Raw genomic sequence first — 12695 nt, forward strand, 5'->3', positions numbered from 1 at the left:
CGTTCCATCTCAAAATTCGGTGCATATTCCCAATTTCTTTCATTACTTCCGAAATGCCCTGTGTTATTATTTTGCGGCTTTTCCGTATTTCTAAGTCCCTCTTCCCGTGTTGGAGCGCGAGTGTCCTCTGAAATACGTAATTCTTGTATTACCTGTGTCAGCTGATCTTGTACTTCCCGGATTTCTCTTTGGTGTTGTGTATTAATTTGATTCTGATTTTGTTTGAATTTCCTAATTTGTTCGTACTCTTCTGTGTCATTAAAGACTAGCGGTCTTGCGTCAATCAGATTATCATCTACCTTCGTAGATAAATTAGTGAACTGATCCAAAAGTTCGGCTACTTTCTCCGATAGTGTACATATTTCCTCAGTGTGTTTTTCTGAACCAAGTTTCAGAGTATCTACTGTGTCCTTAAAGTTTTCCTGAGCTTTTGCAAGTTGCGTAACCGAATCGGTAGATGCAACTGAGTCAAATTTAGCCCACAAGGTCTCATGATTTTCATGAACAATGGTTTGCAGCTCTTTTATGGCTGCTTCGTGATTCTGTAATGCATTTTCATGCCGCGAAAAAATAGGTTGAAAATGCTCACAAATTTGTGTTTTTACGTCATTACAGACTTTTTGACATTTCGATTCAATGTGATGTAACTCAGTAGTTAAATCTTCACGCGTTTGTTCAAGAGTTTGTTCCAATGAGTCTAACTTTTGAAGCTGTTGCTGTGTTTGTCTTTGATTTTGTTCCAGTGTGTCTAACTTTTGAAGCTTTTGCTGTGTTTGTCTCTGATTTTGTTCCATTTGTTGCATTAATTGCAATAACAATGTATTAGTGTCTGGAATCTGTTTCTCTACGCTTTTCGGCAGTGCATTTGCACCGGCAACATTCACATTTTGACAAGCAGAAAATGTGTCTTGACTTATTTGAGAAAACGGTGAGGACGCAAACCCTGAATGCACAGTATTTGCAAAATTGAGTCCTGTCATTTCGGATTCCTGAGGCGAGCTGTTGCCGAGCGATCGATCGATAATGCTTCCCTGTTCACTACCTGTTTCACTGTCTATACCATTATTTGACGCCCGCTCCATTTCCCTATGCACAGTTACCAAATTACTACTTTGAACGTCTGTTAATTCATTACACAGTGGTGCTGGCAAGCTACGCTCGTCGTCACTATTATTTCTCATTTTACTTTGGAGCCTAGTGTTACGTTTTTCACACGCCATTATTGTCACAATATTTCACGCGATAACACAGAAAAACACAATTTGAAGAGCAAAATAAGAAAACACATTAACATAGCACTGAAAATAATATCTAGTTAATTGCAAGCGCAGCTGCGAAATACTTGCTGCAAATCTACATGCATGCCACAACTGTTATACTGTACAACAATGAAAAACTACAACTACAAAGGAAATTCTCTCTATAATTACGCGCTAGCAATAAACAAAATCTACACTAAATACACAAACTACAAGAAAAAATCAGAAGATTCCAGTGAGGTATCCTAGGCTAAGGGTCGACATATGAAACGTCCCCTTTGAACAATTTATATAAGGACTGTGCTTAACCTGACACACAATACTTTGTTAGCGCAACGCAATCTGACTTTCAAAATTCCCTACAAAAGAATGGCCCTGACTAACATTAAACTATACCTTTCACAAATCACTTACCTCACAAAAATCTTCGCTGCTCAAGCTACTGCAATACAGCAAGCGCCACTACTGCCAGCTAAATAAAAGATTCAAACTACTAAAGGCACTAACTACTGATAGGGATAGTTAGCAAATGAAAGATATTAATAGAGAACAAACAATGTATTTACCTCAATATCATCACAAGTCATAATATATATATCAGTTCATGACAAATTGCAAACCTCCGCCATCTCTCTCCCCACATCCACCACTGCTGGCGGCTCACCTCCAACTGCGCAACGCTACGCGCTGTTCACAGCCAGCTGCCTAACACTACAATGGCGAGTATTACAACAATGCAAAGCAGACACAGACTGCCCACAGCACAGCCAGTGATTGTCATACAGAGGTGGCGTTACCAATAAAAAACCTAAACAGCCTACATACATAGAGAAAACATAAACAGCCTACTTACATAGAGAAAACATAAACAGCCTACTTACAGCGCCATTCGACGGCCAACACCGCGGTTCCTGCTGTGTCCGCTGTGCCGTGCGTGTGATCATTGCTTGTACAGCCCTCTCGCAGTGTCTGGAGCAAGTATGGTGGGTCTGACACACCGGTGTCAATGTGTTCTTTTTTCCATTTCCAGGAGTGTATATAGACTGTTATTGCTCCAAGTCGTCTTGCAGGTGATGCTCCTGATTCAAATGCCACTGTCATAATTTCAAAAAGAAAATTAACTTTTTTCTTAACAACGACAGTCAGAAATTTGTGTTATCTTGAAAAACCATGTACCTACTTGTTATAGTTAAAAAGTGTCACCAGTTTTGATGTTTTATAATTTGTAACAGAATCAGATCTTCTGGAGAAGACAAACAGTAGTCTAAAGGGAACTTCTGTCTGACAGTATTACTCAACAAACATTCAGCATAACCGGTCAATTCGTTTGGTTTGATGTTTTATTGTTTGCAAACCGTAGCAAGTATATAATCATTTGTGTGTACTTCTGATTATGGGACTAGAGAAAGTAGGGCTGCCCTTAAACTCTTTGATTGCCTTGGACACTACTTTGTTCAGAATTTCATAAGATATTTTCGTGATCTTTATTGTGAAGAAGGTAGTTAGTTAATGTTATGTAGATCATTTGAACGAATCTTCATCAGAAGGATGTGTAACGTGTCAGTTTACAGAATATTTGCACGTCATTAGTCTTAACACTGATGAGCATATAGTTATTTAGTCGTACTCATGCATCTGCACTTAGAAAACAAGATATTTGTACTTGTTGCCTGTTTTTATGTAGAAATTCATCCATGGAACGGAAGGAGCTGATCAGGAGCAACGATTTTAAGTTAGCTTTAAAACTTCCTTTGACACCTGTCTGAAATTTTATGGTATTTGGCAAATGATTAAAAATTTTCGTTGCTGCATATTGAACTCCTTTCAGAGCAAGTGATGCATATTGAACTCTTTGCAGAGCCATTGACAGCATCAATAATGGGTACTAAAGGTCATTTCTTGCTCTAGTGTTTATGGTCTGGACGTCACTATTCTTCTCAAAATGTGATAGTTTAGTTGTGACAAATTGCAATACGGAATTTGTGTATTTTGTTGGTGCATATAAAATGAATAACTCCTTGCACGCCAACATGGCGACCACAGGTGAACACCACATATTATTCTTCCTAGTTTTGTGTAATCAATAGTTTCTTTCAAACTGATGAGTTATCCATAAAATTATTCCATAAGACATGACTGAGTACAAAAATGCAAAATATCGGGAGATGATTTGTTTGTTTCGAAGGCGAGCAATTACACGAAGAGCAAAAGCAGCTGAACGTAATTGTTTGTGCAGCTCAGTAATGTGCTTCTTTCAGCTGAAGTTTACATGAACATGTACACCCTAAAATTAGAAGATTCTATCCTGTTTACTGGCTCCTGTTCATGTTCTAAATTAACTGTTGGTGCGTCACTATATATATTAAACAGACCTGAATATAGTGTTTTCTCAAAATTAAGGGAGAGTCAGTATTCAGAAAGTGCTTACTAATTCTTTGAAAAACTTCATTCTGTTCTGTTGTTTTATTATGACACAAATATTGAGGCACCCACATGCCTTGCTCATACTGTGGCATCAAGCAGTCAGGCCTGCAAGATGAGTGGTCTGCCAAGCGAGTGGATTCATTCTTATCTATCGAGTAACATGAACTCTAGTACTCACACTTAAGTTACAAGTTATCCTCCAATATGATTAATACGCGACGGAAACACGCATCTGACTATCAGTAATTTACAGAACTCTGACTGTACACTACGCACTGGCAATACCACATTTTCTTTTTGTCTTTTATTTAACGGCTTTTATCAACACGTGGCCACCGCACTGAATATGAATGGCGCACACATTATAAATTCGGGACATCATGACAACATAGAATTCGAAGGAAAAGTCCACCAATCTTTTTCTTTTCACTATCTTATTTATTCCGATAAATTCTCTAACCTAAACACACAAATTCTATAACCTACAACAATATCACATGAGAAATTCCGCCCAGTGGGCATGGCTTTACATTGGTGTATCTCTATATTATGGTCTCGTAATTATTTAACGCTACAGTGCACTTTCTGGATAGGATGGTGGATCTTTTATTATACCTCACACTTCGACTCTCACAATCATCATCACGAAACTTTCCTCCAGACCGAGCGGTACCGAAGGAACAAGCATAACCCACTAATCTTATGAAACTACCTCGCTACTCTCCCATCCAAACCACACATACCAAATTACATGACATACACCACATTACAACATGAAATACTACACAGAGAATAGTCACAACATTATCACTTTCAGCTTTCCCCCTTCAATCAATATTTATCCCAGTTTCACACGACACTGCCCCACTTCGTAATTCTACTTTCCTAGTATGAACTCTGGAGATATGTGCACGTCTTCCTGTGCAATTCAAGCCAAGTGGCGTTGCTGGATAGACGGCCGACTCACCTTGCTTCTCTCTCAGAGTTTGAATCTAGCGTCACACGGAATCATATCACGCAAAGTAATCTTAAGAACATATTCATCACACACGCGAGTCCTCAACTGATACCATGGACGAGTACTTCTCTTTATCCTTTGTCTCATACACAGATTGAGACTCACACAGTAGTCACCATGTGGAAGTACTCGTCTCTAATTTCAAGTCCTGCACACGCCATTTCTTAAATATTTCAACTTATGGTACACACGCTATTTCCTAAATATTTCAACTTATTGTACACACGCTAGTAATTCAGCTTAACTTAGCACACGGAAGTATTTCAACTTATTGCTACACGTGGTTTCATTGTGACCGTTGGTCACTTCCGAAGATTACTACAATCCCTTTAATATTACCTGCCTGACATTTAATTCTCCCCCAAAAAGTTCCTGAAATAGAGAAATTATTATTTCAAACTAATCTTAAATATTCCACATGCATACCATGTCTCCACTCTTTCATCATTACGGAGCACAACTAAAACAGGTCTTAACAGCACAAGATCCAGCGGCAGAGTGCTGAAACATGGCCGTTCTCGAGGTCCTCTCGCACCTCTGCTGAAGTGGGGGGAGCACCTTGCCACTGTATTGGTCAGCCACATTTCAGGCGCTCAAAGCTCAGGTAAATTTCATCTCTTTGGTCCCACCAAAGGTGGCCAAAGGATCGACTCAAAGATGATCATATATTCACATTCACTATCTGCGGTTAGCAGACGACCATACATTCATTCATTTCACAGATCTCACCAAACTGGATGTAGGGATTTACTTTGTGGGAGTGCACATGTGATAAATTAAATAAATAAATTGTCATTCTTTCCCACACTGGTATCCGGCTTCGCTGTATTAATTGCAATTGAGTTAGTTTTACAAAAAAAAAGTGTTGTTCTGACAAAAAATAATGAAGTATGTTGTACCTATTTTCAATGTCGGGCGGTACTGTACCCTATCAATATAATCTACAAATAGTATCAATTCTAGCTTGTGAACATTAAGTGGAAGATCATTCACATATACTCAGATAAAGCAAAGGTGTGAACCCAAAATTGAACCTTGTGAGACACTCTTCCGCATTTCTCCCCAGTCACAAAATGGTTCAAATGGTTCAAATGGCTCTGAGCACTGTAGGACTTAACTTTTGAGGTCATCAGTCCCCTAGAACTTAGAACTACTTAAACTTAACTAAACTAAGGACATCACACACATCCATATCCCGAGGCAGTATTCGAACCTGCGACCGTCGCGTCTCGAGTCACAAAAAATTTGTCTCCTTTTAGTTTTGTTTCAATTATTCCGCACAGCCTTTTACATTCTGTTTGTCAAGTAAGATTCAAATTAGTTGTGTGTAAAGCCCTGAGTTCCACAAAATTTGACCGTTTCTCAGAGAGTAACATGATCTCCGCAATAAAATACTTGAAAGGTCAGTAAAATACTAGCTGGCGATATTTCATTATTTAAGACTTGTAATATTCAATGAGAGAATGTACAAACAGCATTCTCAGACGAGAAAAATGTGATGAACCAAGCATATTGTTCCTACTTAATGAGTCAAATCTCGTGAGTACATTACTTTTCGAATTTTTTGAAAAAATACGTCAGTAAGCAATTTGAACGAAGATTATTTAAGACTTTCTTATAAAGAGGTCTAAAAATTGCTTATTTTAATCTGACTGGAAAAATTCCCTGCATCAGTGATGTATTTTCTGAATGAAACTGCATCAACGGCAAAAGAGCTTTTAATTTTGGCATATTTGTAATTCCATTACTTTCAGTGAAGGAAGTCGGAGCTACTTGTAGGTTGCTTATAATTCTGTGGAATGACAGTTTTAATACATTTTGTTGCTTGTTCAACTGAACCGTTTGATATGCTGATTAATTAGTGTCCCACAGTAAAACACATAATCAATATTACATGTAAAAGTTGGTTAAACAGCTGTCTCATGAAACAGTTAATACAATCAACTATTAGTTGAAAATTTAGGTTTTATTATTGCAGTTTCTCAAGTTATTAAAAGGAATGTCCGAATGGGACTGATGACCGTAATTTTACCTGGCTACATCCCATAATTACAGATTTGTGCGATCTAACAGGAACCCCCTCTAACCGCATTGTTTTTTGGTGCGAAACGTCAAATAGAAATAAAATCCTTTTTTATATCTTGAAAATGAACAGTATAACTGATGTTCATATTTCTTTCACTTAACAATAATTTAACGTTTCGCAAGTCTCCATGAAATTTTAATTTATTTTCGTAAAACTAGTAATCAAAAATGGGAAGGTAGTAAGTTTACTAAAAATATGGTTTCTATATTTGTTAATTAACATTTCCATTTGCTAATACATATTCAGCTCAAATTGAAATAAAAGATGTGGTGTTAGCGAGATAGCCGGCGACTACACAATTGGTAGATTATGTTCTAAGGTACCAAAGACAACATTAACGCCTTAGAGATGCTTTTTACTTAACAGCACTCGAAAGTCCTGTAACCTTCAAAGGCGTTTTTTACAGTTGCACAGTACAGCTTCAGGAAACGGACCTTGAAGCCCTATAAAAATAAAGGAAATCAAACAGTACCAGTCCGTGTGGTCCCCTTGTCAGACCACACTGTTATCTGACAGTACACAGACGCACTGCGCCGCACCCTAGCTCCTCTTCCTGTAAACTTATCTTCTTACCTTACTGCAGGAACACTCCCAACTGTTGTCTCTCTCTGGTTAACATAGAGGTTCGACGTCCAGAAACCTCAATAAACCCAGGCCAGGGTAGGAGTTTGATTAACCTAGACAGAACAGAGCTAAATATTATACAAAGACAATGTACTACGAGACGTGACGACCTCTCATACTCTTGTTTGACATCGATTGTAGTTTCGACATAGTCTGTCCTCCGCGAAGTCTGGCAGGCTGCCATCACGGGCAACCGTTAAATCGAGACACGCCTTCCGTATCAGTTATGTGTAACGCTATGGAACCCGCGAAAGATATACTCTCTACAGCAGAAAAACTTAAAACGTCGGCCACGAGAATACGACGCTTTAAACACCTTTCGTGTCACGCCGACCTTTAAACGAAGCTGTACAGTATCCAACACAGTGTAGTCAAAATAAGAAAAATCACTTCGCAAAGTTAGTAGAATACCGCAGCCGTGTGGCCATCAGCAGTATACTCACTCACATTGGGAAATGGACACGACGAAAGCGATACCAATAGCGTATTTGTACTTACTTGCCTTGTGGAGAAGCCAAGTCTTTGATGAGAAAATCTGACTGTAACTCCATTACTCACTGTTGCAAGTCCACTTAACATAGTAACAATTAAATTTCGGAATAATCATATTCAGATTCTCGAAGATGTTAATGTATGGAGGTTGTGAGGAGGAGCGGGTATTACTTCTTTACTTATTAGCTGAAAAAGACGCTTTGCTTGTTCTCTATACTCTTTTGTTTTCTGAGAAAGAAAAAGCTCGGGATAAACGTAAAAGTTAACATTAAAAACTCGTAAACACGTTAGTATTGCACTCTCAAAAATACTCTCGAATATTCAGAAATACTCTGAAATACTCTTCAACCCACGTACTCATTCAGCAATGCCCCAGATTCATCAGCTGCTAAACTGCAATCTCTACTTTGCGAGACTACGCTGAGCTCCCGATATGTTTTGGCAGGCGACAGGCGACTATGAGTTACTGCACCGACAACAATCACTTTAACTAGTAAACCTCAGACATGATTACCTGCACCATGCGTCTGTTAAATTGATTTGTCCTTTGTGTTTGTTGTTGATACCATCCATTAGAAGTTATCACGTTTATCAGAATCCAAATTAACTTGAATGCTTCAAATGGCTCTGAGTGCCATGGGACTCAAAATCTGAGGTCATCAGTCCCTTAGAACTACTTAAATCTAACTAACCTAAGGACATCACACATATCCATGACCGAGGCAGGATTCGGATCTGCGACCGTAGCGGTCGCGCGGTTCCAGACTGAAGCGCCTAGAACCCCTCGGCCACACCTTAACTTGAATGCTAATATCATATTGATGAAATGGTGGCTCTGTCTTATTTTAGTCAATTGTTATGAACGCAGGATTGATCTTTTATAAAATCATGGCCAAGCTTATTGATTAAAAATAGAACAAAAAATACATGTTAAGTGTGATGAGAAAATAGAACATGTCCTGATGGCAGCGCAAATATACAACAGTTAACCCTCCCCTGTGTGGCGGCTGGTTTGCAAAGACTAAGGTTTCTCCCACTGAACTATTTACTCTGGCTCAAAACAAGAATAACGCAGTCTGAAATTATCTAACACTGAAAATACTTTGATGCATCTATTCAACACAGAAGTTATGGTACGTTGGTACAGCTGAGACAGCGCTTCCAAAGGAGGGTTACTAAATATGGCCTTCGGAATGCCTTCACAAAAGAAGAGGAAGTAAATATTCCAGAATTCGAATCAAGAACAGCTGCCAGCATGAGTGACGTAGAAGTAAATATCCTCGGAGTAGTGAAGCAACTTAAATCACTTGATGAAAGCAAGTCTTCTGGTCCAGACTGTGTACCAGTTATGTTCCTTCCGATAGCTGCGTACTTAACGATCATATACAAATGTTGGCTCGACGAAAGATCCGTACCGAAAGACTGGTAAGTTGCACAGGTCACACCAATATTGAAGAAAGGTAGTAAGAGTAATCAACTAAATTACAGGCCCATATCATTAACGTCGATATGCAGCAGGATTTAGGAACATATATTGTGTTCGAACATTATAAATTACCTCGAAGACAACGGTCTATTGGCACACAGTCAATATGGATTTAGAAAACATCGTTCTTTTGAAGCACAACTAGCTCTTTATTCGCATGAAGTGTTGAGTGCTATTGACAAGGGATTTCAGATCGATTCTGTACTTCTGGATTTTCGGAAGGCTTTTGACACTGTACCACACAAGCGGATTCTAGTGGAATTGCGTGCTTATGGAATTTCGTCTCAGTTATGTGATTTCCTGTCATAGAGGTCACAGTTCGTAATATTGACGGAAAGTCACCGAGTAAAACAGAAGTGATTTCTGGCGTTCCCCAAGGTAGAGTTATAGGCCCTTTGGTGTTCCTTATGTACATAAACGATTTGGGAGACAATCTGAGCAGCCGTCTTAGGTTGTGTGCAGACGACTCCGTCGTTTATCGACTAATACAGTTATCAGAAGACCAAAACAAATTGCAAAATGATTTATAAAGCATCTATATGATGAGAAAAATGGCAACTGACCGTAAGTAACGAAAAGTGTGAGGTCATCGACATGAGTGCTAAAAGGAATCAGTTAAACTTCGGTTACACGATAAATGAGTCAAATCTAAAGGCTGTAAATTCAATAAATACCTAATAATTACAATTACGAACAACTTAAATTGCAGGGAACACACAGATAATGTTGTGGGGAAGGCTAACCAAAGACTGCATTTTACTGGCAGGACACATAAAATGTAGCAAATCTACTAAGGATACTGCCTACGCTACGCTTGTCCGTCCTCTTTTAGAATACTGATGCGCGGTGTGGAATCCTTACCATATAGGATCGACGGAGTACATCGAAAAAGTTCAAAGAAGGGCACGACGTTTTGTATTATCGCGAAATAGGGGAGATAGTGTCACTGAGAAGATACAGGATTTGAGGTGTGGAAAAAAAGGTGTTTTTCGTAGCGACGGAATCTTGTCACGAAATTCCAATCACCAACTTTCTCCTTCGAATGTGGAAATACACTCCTGGAAATTGAAATAAGAACACCGTGAATTCATTGTCCCAGGAAGGGGAAACTTTATTGACATATTCCTGGGGTCAGATACATCACATGATCACACTGACAGAACCACAGGCACATAGACACAGGCAACAGAGCATGCACAATGTCGGCACTAGTACAGTGTATATCCACCTTTCGCAGCAATGCAGGCTGCTATTCTCCCATGGAGACGATCGTAGAGATGCTGGATGTAGTCCTGTGGAACGGCTTGCCATGCCATTTCCACCTGACGCCTCAGTTGGACCAGCGTTCGTGCTGGACGTGCAGACCGCGTGAGACGACGCTTCATCCAGTCCCAAACACGCTCAATGGGGGACAGATCCCTGTTTGCTAATGCAATGTATGAAAACACGTGTGTGCTAGAATCTGTTTCAGATTTCCGATCACGAGGGTGCACTGTACTCGTACTCCAGTCATAACCCAACTGTCCTACGTCAAGGAGAAGTCGTATTTCGTGGGACAGCTTCCTTCTTCCTCGGCAAAAATTTTGGGCACACGCTTTTTTTGTGCTGAAAGACTGTAGCACAGAGACAATGGCGGCGGAAGAGAGAGGAGACATTGCCAGTGGGAGAGAGGGGAGGGAGGGGGGGGGGGAAGCTGGGAGACAGAAAGTGGCAGTGAAAGAGAAAGAGAGGTGGATGAGCACAATAGCTGTGGGAGCCAAAGAGAGAGCAGATAGTGATGATCAGTGAGATGCAGTGCCAGAAAAATAGAAAGAGCGATGGATGGAGATATTAGCAGTGGGAGGAAAAGAAAGGAGACGGTGGAAATGGAGAAAAAAAAGATATTTCTCCACTTTTGCCATTTCATGTAGGCACATGTTAAATTTTTCTGTCTTGCAGTCTAAACTCGAAATAAACCATCCCCAAGGACACGTGTGGAGAGGAGACAGTAGTGGCTGAAGAGAGAGACAGTAGAGTGTAAGCACGAGACGAAGAGATAGTGGCAGTGGATGAGAAAAAGGATGGGCTAAAGACACCGGCACTGGGGCAGAGAGATGGTGAAAGTGTCAAAGAGGAGACAGCTGTAAGAGCGAAAGAAGGGCATGAAGACAGTGACAGTGGGAGAGAAAAATACACAGGGTGAAGAAAAAATGTCGCACTTGGAGGTCAGCATCCGATTCCTCATCTAGATTCAAGACGAAAGGTCGTCTAGCAAAATCAGATCGGTTGCATTTTGAAAACACATGTATGAAAACGAGTAGCTGGCAATTCTGTCGCATCGTGCAGCGCATCACAATGTACCTCACCACACTACTGCACCAGTCGTCGTAATTCACTGAGTAGCTCAGCGTGTTTGGTCAGAGGGTCAGTCGCTCTCTGTAACAAAGAACTGAGTAAATGGATCAACGATGAACCTGAATGGGTGTCATGGGACGACCGCCCCGAACGAATACTGGGACATCAAACCCACGTTCACTGTAGAGCTGTGGTTGGAATCATCGTCATGTTCCTTTCTTTACATTTTCAGACGTCCGTTCCCTAGTTCTCGTCGTTCATAAGCAGAACATCATTTTCTTGCACGGCAATAGCCCATCACATGACAGTGGTATCCATTAAACTGCATGCATGTGCCTGCTAACCACGTGGTGCACAACCGTAACTGGTCCTCTCAGCTTCACGAAGAGCGCCTTGCTGATGCAATACACAAACGATGAATATATCGATAAGCTTTTGGTGCTGGATGCTCCTGCTGCTGCTCGTCTGCGTGCAGCACCTCACGCTCAAAGGAGCCATCCTGATAAAGTTTTTCGGCCCATGGAGGAACGGTTTCGGGAAACACGGTAACCTTCATCCACAAGTAACGGATAGAGGTCGTCCAAGAACTAGACGTACTCCACAATTGGAGGATGCGATTGTTGCAACCGTTCACCAGCCATCTCGGTGATTTACCCGCGACATTGCAAGGTACTTCGAGATTGTTGAAGTGTTGCACGATGAAGAACTGCATCCATATCATTACACATTAACGCAGTCCTGGGTCATCTGAGTTACTACCACCGTTTTGTCCCTCATGCCGCGGCTCTGGCGGAAACCCTTCACAGCCTCCTCTGTAAGAATGTTACCTGGGGTTGGTCGCCAGCTTGTAATAGGGCGTTCCGCGGTCTGAAGTCTTCTCTCCTGACGCCGGCTTGCCGTGACCCTTATGACTCCACCAAGCCTCTCACCTGGGCTGCCGATGCGTCAGACTATGGTGTGGAGGCATCGATG

This window comes from Schistocerca piceifrons, chromosome 8 (genome assembly GCF_021461385.2).
Source record: "Schistocerca piceifrons isolate TAMUIC-IGC-003096 chromosome 8, iqSchPice1.1, whole genome shotgun sequence".
Classification (NCBI taxonomy): Eukaryota; Metazoa; Arthropoda; class Insecta; order Orthoptera; family Acrididae; genus Schistocerca; species Schistocerca piceifrons.